This window comes from Erythrolamprus reginae, assembly GCF_031021105.1.
Source record: "Erythrolamprus reginae isolate rEryReg1 chromosome 13 unlocalized genomic scaffold, rEryReg1.hap1 SUPER_13_unloc_2, whole genome shotgun sequence".
NCBI classification, from domain to species: domain Eukaryota; kingdom Metazoa; phylum Chordata; class Lepidosauria; order Squamata; family Dipsadidae; genus Erythrolamprus; species Erythrolamprus reginae.
The window spans coordinates 483,268-494,906 of NW_027248446.1; the positions used below are offsets into that span (position 1 = coordinate 483,268).

At 45.0% G+C, this 11,639-nt stretch overlaps 1 long non-coding RNA gene across 1 annotated transcript in view; it reads right to left on the reverse strand.

Annotated features, from left to right (window-relative positions):
- Window positions 1-4,197: 4,197 nt before the first annotated feature.
- LOC139155160 (uncharacterized) overlaps window positions 4,198-11,639 on the reverse strand; it is a 35,875-nt gene continuing 28,433 nt past the window's right edge. Inside the window, exons 2-3 of the long non-coding RNA XR_011557037.1 lie at window positions 5,576-5,659; window positions 4,198-4,258 (exon numbers count right to left, since the gene is read on the reverse strand). This is a non-coding gene — a long non-coding RNA (uncharacterized lncRNA). The remainder of the gene's footprint in view (window positions 4,259-5,575; window positions 5,660-11,639) is intronic.

An 11,639-nucleotide genomic window follows, 5' to 3' on the forward strand; every position in this document is an offset into this window, starting at 1 on the left:
TCAGATGAAGGTCAGTCCAAGATGCACAGTAACCACACAAATACCTCTGGTTCTCCCACAAGCAGAAGGTGGAGACTTATGGTTTTGCCCAACATGGAACAGGCATTTTCCCTCGATTTCCCTTTCCTCCATCTCATCATACAGGATTGGACACTCAGCCATCTTACATTCAAGGAATCCCCAATTCTGGTATCCCACATTAATCTGAGAAATTTTTTGCAAGTTTCATACTCCCAATCAAAAAACATTAGGCGGAACTGGGATTCTGGAGTCTCCTGGTGATTGGTCCAAAGTCATCCAGGATGTTTGTATGCTAAGAGAGGATTAGAACTCTGAGTCAGATGAATTCATGACTAAGTGAGGATTAGATATTAAAGCACCCCAAAACGATCAAGGTGGGTAAGGATGAACGAAGGGGGAACGAAGAGGATTGTTAAATTAAGGGGCGTGCATAAGTGCACCAGTGTGCCTCCCGTCCCGTCCAATTGTCTCTCCTTATCTCATTTATCTTTTCTTCCTTTCAAATATGTTCCCCTATACTTTTATATCTTTTCTTCTATTCTTTTCTTTATTTATATTGTTACATATCTATTCTCTTCAATGTGTATTATGTATTGGACAAGATAGATAGATAGATAAATAGATAGATAGATAGATAGATAGATAGATAGATAGATAGATAGATAGATAGATAGATAGATAGATAAATAAAATTAGGTAGATCGAGTAATGAAATGATTTTTTTACCGGGTGTGTTTGTGTGGAAATGTTTTTGCTTGAAGAGTTTGGTTGATTGGGTCGCGTTTATTGTGCTCTCGCCTGGTTTTGCTTTCAAGAACATCTGAGCAAGGTAGCTTCCTTTCCCTTCCCTTCCTTTCCCTCTTCCTCCTTTCCATTCCTTTCTGCGGAGACAGAATAGCGCCCACTAGTGGCTGGCAAACCTCGCTAGATATAAGCAGCATTCTGTGATAAGCTCTCTGACCTGTATGATTCTTTGTCTACGTGATTTTGTGTAAGCACCAGATCAACAATTAGGCTGATACGTGACATTTCATACATTTCTCCCTCATGCTTCCTTATCAGTTGCAAGGAGCTCTGGAGGAGTCCTCCATAAAGCACATAGGCAATGGCTTTAAGGAACAACATCAATTGATCATTCACTGTCCACGAGGCAAACATGAGGCAACCCATGCATTGAACCAGCCAATAAGATTCTGTATTCTCTAATATCCAATTAGATGTAACTTGATGACTAATGGTACTGGATGATAATAAAAAGGAAGGGCCAGGTTTTGTCCTGGAGGGGTGCCTTCTCAGATGATACGATTTTTGCCTCCTGCCTTCTTATTGACGACATTTTCCTTTTCTTTTCTTTCTTTCTTTCTTTCTTTCTTTCTTTATTTATTCATTCATTTATTTATTTGTCAAACAAGTATAGTATAGTACATATTAACATAACATAACATAGCATAAGTAGAATGTAGTAATAGAAAGGATAATAAGACAGTAGGACAGGGACATTAGGCACATAAGTGCACTTACGCACGCCCCTTACAGACCTCATAGAAAAGGGGAGAGGTCAATGTAGATAATGTAAGGTTGAAGATTTTGGGGTTGGGGGAAGCAACAACAGAGTCAGGTAATGAGTTCCAGGCAGTGACCACTCTATTCCTTTCCTTTCCCTTTCTTTCCTTTTCCTTTTCCTCTTTATTCCACTCTTTTTCTCCCACCCTCTTCCCCCCTTTTTTGTTTCTTTACTACCTTTATTTTCTATTTTATGCGATGATAATAATAAAAAATAATAAAGGACCACTTTATTTTGTTTTAGGACCACTTCTTGTTCCACAGCTAGAATAGGCAAAATTTCGCTGGGGGGAAACAGGCAAAATTTCTTCCTGACCCACAAAGGGGGTGGGGAGCGTTTCCTTCAAATCTTGGGTTGTGGGGTGGAGAATCGGAAGGAGCCGGTTCCTTTAGATGTTGTGGGCAAGAGAGACGCCTGTTTCCATGAAGGAAATCGGGTTTGTCTCCCGTAAAGCGAACCTGCACATTTCCCAAGAGAGCCAAACACTCGGAGGGGGAGGCTGGGGGGAGGACCTGGCTGATCTAGGAGGGATCCCTGAAGATCCCCTCCACCTCCTCCTGATTTAGCTTCCCTTTGGATTGGGGGGTGTCTGTGACCTCCAAGTCCTCACTGGCTGAGGGGCTTCCCCTCCCCCCCCCCATCATCCAGTGCAATAACTTTTCCTTTGGCAGAATCTTCATCTGGGAAATGACACAGGTGTTTGTGTCTGTGTGTGCGTGTTTTTTTGTGTGTGTGTGTGTCTGTGTGTCCAGCCAGTCGCTTCCTTGATGTCCTTGGTGTCCTTGATCGCTTTGGGGTGATTTTCATCCGCCCTTGGTAGTTATCACCTACCTTCATCCCCTCTTTCTCTCCTTCTCCCACTCTCCCTCCTTCCCTCCATCTCACTCTTTTTCTTTCTCTCTTCATTCCTTCCTCTCTTTTCCTCCTTTCTCTCTCTCTTCCTTCCTTCCTCCCTTTCTTTCTCTTTTCTTTCCTCTGTTTCTTTCTCTCTCTCTCTCCCACTCTCCCTCCCTCTCTGTCTCTCTCTCTCTCTGTGTCACACACAAACAAGCACAAGCACAATTAGCAGCCTGTGGGGGGATATTTGGGGGGGGCGCAACAAAATCTGCAATTCCCCCTTATCTTGTTGGTTGGTTGGAGAAGCGAGGCAGGTGGAAGGGAAGGTCCTTCCGCAAAAAAAAAAAAAAAAAGGTCGCAGAGTGGCTGTAGTTAAACCGGACTCTGGACTGGAAAGCAGAGAGAGGGAGGGAGGCTACTCCCTCCCCTTCCTTCTCCTAAAAGCTCATACACACACAGAGGGGGGGAGAGGGAGGGAGGCTATAAAGCACAAGGAATGAAGAACGGGGTGGGAGGGGATGTAATTTTGTTTTAGAATGGCTGAACCAGAACAGATTCTATGAAGCTGAGAAGTTGTCTGGAGCCCTTCCCATCCCGGGGGAAAAGAAAGGCTGGCTCCAACTCCAACCTCCCCCAAATCTCCTGGACCACAAAACCCTTCACTCACACTTCAGACCAGCCTCCTCCCCCTCCCTGGGAAATCCAGGACTCCTTTCCCACGGGGGTGGGAGGGGCAGTCAGGCCCTTTGAGCAGCATCTTCGGGACTCCACCGCCAAGTCCCTGCCAAAGGGGAGACTCAGAAAGGCCCCTTGGTGACCTCTCTGCAGGTCCCCCCAAAGCCTCAAGCTGCTCCCCCAGCCCCTCCCCCCAGGGTTGGACAACAAGTACCACGGCGGGTGCAGAAGATGAATCTCAATGCCCCAGCCAGCAACAACAGCACCCGCACTAGGTGGGCCCAGAAAGTGCGGTCTTTTTGGGGGGGCCTTCCTGGAGGATTTCTTCCCGCTGGTGGCTTCCGGGCATGATTGACAGGGCGCCTCTGCCGTTGCAGCCTGTGGCAGTGGCTGTGGTCAATCCTGCAGGTGAGCCCCTAGCGGGAAGAAGGTGGGCCCAGGCTGCCTGTGGTAAAGCCCCTGCCTTTCTCCCTTCTTCCTTCCCCTGTTCTCTCAGGGTGGGTGGGCGGAGATACGGCCTCAGAACAAGGAACCCTTTTGGCTGCAGGCAAGAAATCTTTCTCCCAAACTCCCTCAGAAATGAGTCTTTGTGTCTGCGCAGCTTTCTCAGAACGAAAATGGAGAAGTGGTTGAGAGAAATTACAGAGACAGAAATAGAATTTAGCCCCGAAGGCTTCTTACTTGGAATCTGGAATAAAAAATATCCCGGACATATATTATATTTAGTCACACACATAATCACCCCAACTAGAGTAGTTTATGCCCAGATCTGGAAAAATAATAAAAATATACCCTCAGAAAGTCAAATTATCGAAAAGGTATAGATGTGCAGAATTGGATGAGATGGCAAGGGATATTAAAGGAAAATAATAATAATAATAATAATAATAATAATAATAATAATAATTTATTAGACTTGTATGCCGCCCCTCTCCCAAGATTCGGAGCGGATAAAGATAATGAAACCATTAAAATATGGGAGAAAGTGGATTCAAAAAAGATACGAGATAGAATGTTAACTTCAGACTATAGATGTAGCGAAATATTTAACAACCTTTTCTTCAAATGGCTTATTGTAAATACATATGTATATACTCACAATTTTTTTTTCTATTTTAATATACAGTATTTCTTTTTGGATTGAAGTAAGTTTCCCATTTTCTGTGAAGACAAATGATCATTGTATATTAAAAAAACGGGCAATGATCTGTAAACAGAAGTTTTCTTTACGTACCAAAAACAATAAATAAAACATTAAAAAAGAAAAGAAAATGGAGAGAGATTCCTTGCAATGCAGCGTGCAGCCAAGAGGGCCGTTGTCTTGGTGCTGGGCCTTAACGTGCACTCTCTCCGCCCCTCCGCCCGAGAGGTTTCTGCTCGGCGGGGATGGCTGAAGCCGCTGCGGATGTTGCTGCTGCCGGAGACTCCGGAAGTCCCTACCGCCCCCTGCAGGCCAAGCTCAGCTGCGGGGAGAGCAGCGTCTCTCAGGACTGCTCTCAACATGGCTGCCTGGCGCCTCGTTGGAGGAAGAGTAAGCGGAGCCCGGCGTGGGGGGAATCCAGGCAAGGGTCCCTGCGAGGCTCCCCTCCCCAGGAAGAGTCCACCTCAGTCGGCGTCCGCCTCTCTTCCCCCCCCCCCTCCAGTTTGAACTCCGGCTCTGTGGCTTCCAAACCCCCAGCCAGGCCAGCAGCCGATCTATGATTGCGCTTCCTTCTCTATGGTCAGTGGAAGCCCCCTCTTCTCTTCCCCCCCACCTCCTGCACCCCAACCATGATGAGGCCAAAGGTATTCTTTCCGGGGAAACGCAGACGCGCTCCTGGGCGGTGACTACTTCGGGCTACGATTTTGCGCATGCGCAGAAAACAAGTGTGGGCGCACGCGCTCCCCTCTCATCGTTCCAGTAAGGCCGCGAATGCCGATCCTAGGTAGAGGCAGATGTTGTGTGGTTGGAGGATTGGACCAGGTGATCTGCAAGGTCCCTTCCAACTCTCTTTATGTGTTCATCTGAACCGGCTGAATTGCCTGGCCCCTCCTTTGCCTGGCCCCGCCCTGCCTCCCCCCTCCCCCCAGAAAACGACCTGTCTCAAGATCCCGTAGATCCCTTTGGCTCAGGCAGTGGGATTCCCCGCCGGTTCCCCCTCTGTGCCAAGCGAAGGAATCGTGCAAAGGCTGCTGAGCCCAGAACGGGGCTTCTTCGAAATTAGGAATTGTGAGCATCCAGAAAACAGGAGGACCAATGGTAATAATGCCTTGTGCTGCGTCATCGGTCTCTGGGCAGACTCTCCCTCGACTTCACCCCCTGGAGGAGAGTTCTGCCCAGATAATAAGCCAAGATTCCCCCCTCCCTCCCCCTCCCCGTCTCTCCGCTTCTCTCTCTCCTCCTTCAGGTGAAGCCACAAAGGACTCTGCCCAGAAACCGATGACGTTCGAGCAGGCAGAATTCCCATTGGTGCTGCCCCTCGTTCTGGCTCCTCCCACCTCTAACGGCAGAGATAAACGGTTCTCCGCGACCGCCTCCCCTGCAGAACCTCGGATTCTTCCTCTGGGGCTGGAAGCATCTGGCTGCACACACACGCACACACAGACACACAAACGTTTCATTTCTGTCCTATCTTCTTCCCTTTCCTTTCTCTTTTTCTTTCCCTTCCCTTTCGTTTCTTTTCCACGTTCTTCCCCCTTTTCTTCCCCCCTTTTCCCACTTTCTCGTTCCTTTACTACCTTTATTTTCTATTTTATGTTTTGATAATAAAAATAGTAAAAAGGAGCCTTTTGTTTTAGGAGCGCTTTTTGTTCCAAGATTTGAATATGCAAATTTCCCTAGGGAACATCTGTGACATGAAATTTGTGTGTGCGTGTGTGTGTCTCAGGAGGCAAGGGAGGCCAGAAGGAGGGTCTAGGGACAGCCAATTCAGGCGGTTCAGATGAAAACATCAACAGAGCTGGAATGGGCCTTCAAGATCATCTAGCCCAACCCTCGCTGTCCAAGCAACGGAACCTAGATCTGCCTCTAGCTAGGATCGAACTCCCAACCTCCTAATCCGGGAGAGCCAGCTAAATCCCACCACTCCGCCTTTGCCTCTGCTTTCTCTCCCCCTCCTTCCCTCCTCCCTCCTCTCCTCCCCCCCAAGTAATTTTTTCCATCCATTCCACAGACTTTGCCTGGGACTCTCAGGGGGTCTCTTTCAGCTTCTGACTCCACAATTTAAAAAAAATATTGAACAGTTTTAAAACATATAAATACAAATGCATGTTTGAAAAGACACCACATGACATCACTTAACACAACACCTAAACAGTAAAAAATAATATTCATTTAGCAGTATTGTGTATTGGTATATTTCCTGTGTATCTGTAACACTTGTTTATTAACTTATCTATATTCACATAATTCTTTAAACTCCAACTCATTGCAATTTTTTCTGTCTCATAACATCTTCTCTAAATCTATCCACCTTGCACCTTATGTCCTATATACACCACTATCTATCTATCTATCTATCTATCTATCTATCTATCATCTATCTTTATATCTCTCTATCTCTCCATCTCTATCTATCTCTATCTATCTATCTCTCTATCTATATCTCTATCTCTATCTATCTATCTCTCTATCTCTCATCTCTATCTATCTATCTATCTCTATCTCTCTATATCTATCTATCTATCTATCTATCTCTATCTATCATCTATCTATCTATCTATCATATCTATCTATCTATCTCTATCATCTATCTATCTATCTATCTATCTTTATATCTATCTATCTATCTATCTATCTATCTTTATATCTATCTATCTTTATATCTATCTATCTATCTCTATCTATCATCTATCTATCTATCTTTATATCTATCTATCTTTATATCTATCTCTATCTATCTCTATCTATCTTTATATCTATCTATCTATCTATCTATCTTTATATCTATCTATCTATCTATCTATCTATCTTTATATCTATCTATCTTTATATCTATCTATCATCTATCTATCTATCTATCTTTATATCTATCTATCTATCTATCTATTTATTAGATTTGTATACCGCCCCTCTCCGAGGACTTGGAGCGGCTACTTTGTGTCTATCTTCCAACCAATTATACCAATTATTCCACATTTTTATAAAATTCTGTTTCCTCTTTATCGTGAATTTCCATGGCTAATTTACACATTTCCACGAATTCTAAAATTTTAGTTATTATCATTGTACTTGAAGGAATTGTTGCTGCTTTCCAGTATTGAAGGTATGTGATTCTGGCTGCTGTCATTACCGTATATATACCCTAAGATATCAATTATTGTTATTTATTTTCCCCTTTATAATTCCTAGTAATAATATTTCCAGTTTTAAATCTAGCCTCGGATTGGGCTCTGCGACTTTGGCAAGGGGGGTGGTGGTAAATTGGGGGTGGGGGCGAAAGAGAAAGAAAGGCTTCCTTGCTTTTCCGTAGCCTTTGTCCTGGTTGCCCATCAAGGTGGGACCCTCAGCCTCCCTGCTTAGCACCCGAGACGCTCCAGGCAAAACTGCCGGCCGAGCCCTTGAAGCCGCTCTGGGAGAATCTCCGCAGATCTTTGGCCGCTTGAACTGGTTTCTCTTGCGGCTCCTCCGCCGCCTTTCTGGGGCGCTTTGACCGCCCCTCACCTGCTGCTCCCACATTCCCTTCGGTTGCCTCCCGGGCTTTAAGCCCCCCTCCTCTTCCTCCTCCTCCTCTTCCTCCTCCCCTGCTCTCCTTCACCCACATGCAACACGCAACCACAGCACTACACCAACAATACCCCAACCACTCCTTCATCTTATGAATAGGGGAATCCCAGGTAGACACACACATGCACAAAACCAGGAGGGGGTACCCAAATGCCCCCCCCCCAGCCAGGCCCCCGCAGGGAACCCCCAGGAATGCCACCAGCAGCTTCTTTCCTGGAGGGAAATCCTGGGCTGGAGGGAGGGGAGACGGGGGCCACTCACCCTTTGCTTGGCGATGCTGGGGAGACCCCTTATAAAGGCCGGGTTCCTCCCTGGGGCTCCCAAAGAGCATCCAAACATTCCTGGCACCAAGTGGGAAAGAAATTCCCGCGCTGGCTGGGATTGTGGCTCGGAGGAGATAAGAAGCCCCCCCCTCCTTGCAAGCCCTCCCCCTCCCTCCCTCCCTTCCGTGGCTGCCTGCCCTCTGGTGGGACCCCTTTCCCGAGGATGCTCCTCCCGGCCCCTCCCTCCCGGCCCGGCTCCATCACAGCCTCTTGGTGGGGGGGGAGGGGGTGTCTCGGTGCAAAGGGTGGGGGGATAGGACGGACGCCGGGGGAAGCCTTTCCTCCCCACCCCCTCCGTGCCTGGGTAGCGAGAGAAACAGAGACAGATAAAAGGCGGACGCGCATGCTCAGTTCCCCTTTGAGGCTAAAGAGTTGCCAGGGATGCGTTCTCTGCGAAGAGAGCCCCCTGGTGATCGGCCACGTCCACAGCAGCCCCCCTTGCGAGCCGGAGGCAAGAGAGACTCCTTTGCCTCTTTGGCGCCGCAATCCAAGCGGGACTGGGTGGAGGGAGTGGATGACGGGTCACCAAGGGGCTCATTTCGGCTCACGAGAAAGGCCCGACGCCAACTGACACCGGGCAGTTCATGGACAGAGTCCGCATCATCTACGCCTGATGGAGGCGCAACGCAAGTGTTAACACCAGAGAGGTGTGAAGTCCTAGAGCGGAAAGGAGTCCCGACTTCCTGCCTTCCTTGTAAAAGATCCTCCCAAGTGGAATTTCTCCCCCGCCCCGCCCATCCAGGAACTACTGTGGGAAATGTTCTCTCGCATGTTCCGTTAGTCCTCTGACGCGGCCATTGTGCCCGCGAGGCTCCTCAGTCCTGGGGGGGGGGGGTTGGAAGTGAATACACGCCGTGGAGGGTGGAACAGGCAATCCGGCCAGGGAGATTTGGCGCCCCTTTTTTTCCCTGTTGTGAATTGCTGGGGCTATTTGGCGTGCAGGCACTGATGGGAGCTTTTTGCCAGGAACTGGAGGCTTTGGGGGTTGTTGCAGGGGGGGGGGGGGGTCATCAAGCGGTTTTTCTGGGTCTTCCCCCTTTGGCAGAGACTCTTGGGGGGGGAGTCCTAAAGATGATGCTAAAATAAGGTGACCAGATTTTCACATTGGTAAAGCAGAACACCATTGGTGTGTGTGTGTGTTGGGTTCCTTAATTAAAAATGTGTTCTATTAAATAAATAAGTTACCTAAATTATCTGAGATGAGTCAAGCTATTTTCCAAAGCACCTGAGGATAAGACTAGAAGGAATGTGTGGAAACTAAACAAGGAGAGGACTATGGAGAAAATTTCTGACAGAACAATGGATTAATCCGTGGAACAGCCTGCCACCAGAAGTTGTAAATGCTCCAACACTGACAGTTTTTAAGAAGATGTTGGATACTCATTTGTCTGTAGTAGTGTAGGGTTTCCTGCCTAAGCAGGGGATTAGACTATAAGGCCTCCAAGATTCCTTCCAACTCTGTTGATATTATTATTGTGTAATTTTTCCTTCCAAAATGGTTATTTCCTAAACCTTTCCATTTTTGGGCCTACTACTACCTCCCCTTTCTAAATCTCTTCCTCAATATCTTTTTTTTTTAATCCCTTCTTTTATCATAACTAAAAACCTCTAAAAATATCCTTAGGAATGTAATCAAATCTGTTATCTTCATTACAATATCATAATTTTCTTAATAATTGGGATTTCATATATTATTTCAAAACAATTGCTTAAATCAAACTTCCATGTGATAAATATTCATATTTTCCATTTAAAACATATTTCATAAGTTAAAATCATTACTATCTCGATAGATCAGTAAATAACAATTTGGGGTTACACAATATCATTAATTATAACATCTTTCTTCTACAAGATGATATTTATCTTGCATAAGGAGAAACCACACAATAAAGGTAAATATATTCTATTACACACACACAGGGTAATGGACGACAGATGGAGGGGTCCTTGGGAGGCAGAACCCACAGCCACTTCATCTTGTCAAAGTTGAGGTTGAGCCTGTTAGCACCTATCCAGACCCTAACAGCCTCCAGACACTGGCACATCACTTCCACTGCTTCATTGAGTGGACATTATTATACACTCATCCAGTGGTAGGCAAAGTTGGCTCTTCTATAACTTGTGGACTTCAACTCCCAGAATTCCTGAGCCAATCATGCTAGCAAACTTAAACACCATTAACTCCATTAAACCTTAAACACGACCTAAGAATAGCCCATAAAATCATCTGCTACAACGTCCTTCCTGCCAATGACCACTTCAGCTTCAACCACAACAATACACGAGCACACAACAGATATAAACTCAAAGTAAACCACTCTAAACTCAACTGTAGGAAATACGACTTTAGTAATCGAGTTGTTTATGCCTGGAACTCAATACATGATTCTGTAGTATCATCACCTAACCCCCCAAACTTTACCCTTAGACTATCCACAGTTGACCTCTCCCGATTCCTCAGAGGTCAGAAAGGATTCAGATGGTGGTTCTGGTGACGCAACACCCTGAACGCAGAGGCCAAACCATACACAGACCCCAAAGATAAAAATGTCACTTTCCAGGGTCTCCAAGGAACTTTGGTGGACTCTCACTGGATGGCCACACCAGTTCTCTTTTTCTTTATGTAAACATCAAACTATAATTTTATCATATCTATATTTTAAATTATTGCATTTTGTTCAATTTAATTTTAGAATGTATTTTATTCCAACTTCATCTTAAGCTGTATTTTATTCCAATTTCATTTTAAATTGTATTATATTCAATTTTAAATTCTTTTATCAAATTTTAATAATAATTTGTTTCTGGAACTTTGCACTTTGATATGGCCCAAGAGCTAATCAATAAAAATTTATGCTATGTCAAACCATGACCATTATAGAATATTTATTCGGAGGTGGGAAAACTGTTCAGAATTTAATATCAAATTCTGGAAGAAAAAATGGGGTTGCTATCTAAAAGTTCTCAGTGTTAGTTCCAAATTTTGCAGAGCTATTCCTTTTGTGCAATTAGTTGGAGATTTTTCTGTTGTGTTTCTTTCAATTACAAAGAACAGAGAGAAATTAGACTCATTGGGGTTTTTTTACTTGAAACTCTTAAATATATTAAATATAATTTCATGCATTAGTGTGCAATTGTGCATATAATAATTCATTTTTCCTATTTCTGCTATGATAATCAGAAGCTTCTCCTTACAGGGAAAAAAGGGTGCAATCATTTATCAGGTATATTAGAAATGCTCAGGGAAACGGACAGATCAGGAAATGTTTACATGGCCACATTTGTCAACTTTTTGATTGTTATTTTTCCACCTAAAAAATTTCAAATAGATTTTCAGTTAAATTGAATAGCTTGCTTGTTGTATTAAAGGTAGTGGTGGAGGGAGTGATTTATTTTGGTTTGTTTTTTTAATTTGCATCTCAGAAACATCTCTGCAGACTTTCTATGTCCACCATGAAGGGAGTCCTTGACTTGCAACCACAGTGGAGCCAAAATTATATGTTGCTAAGCG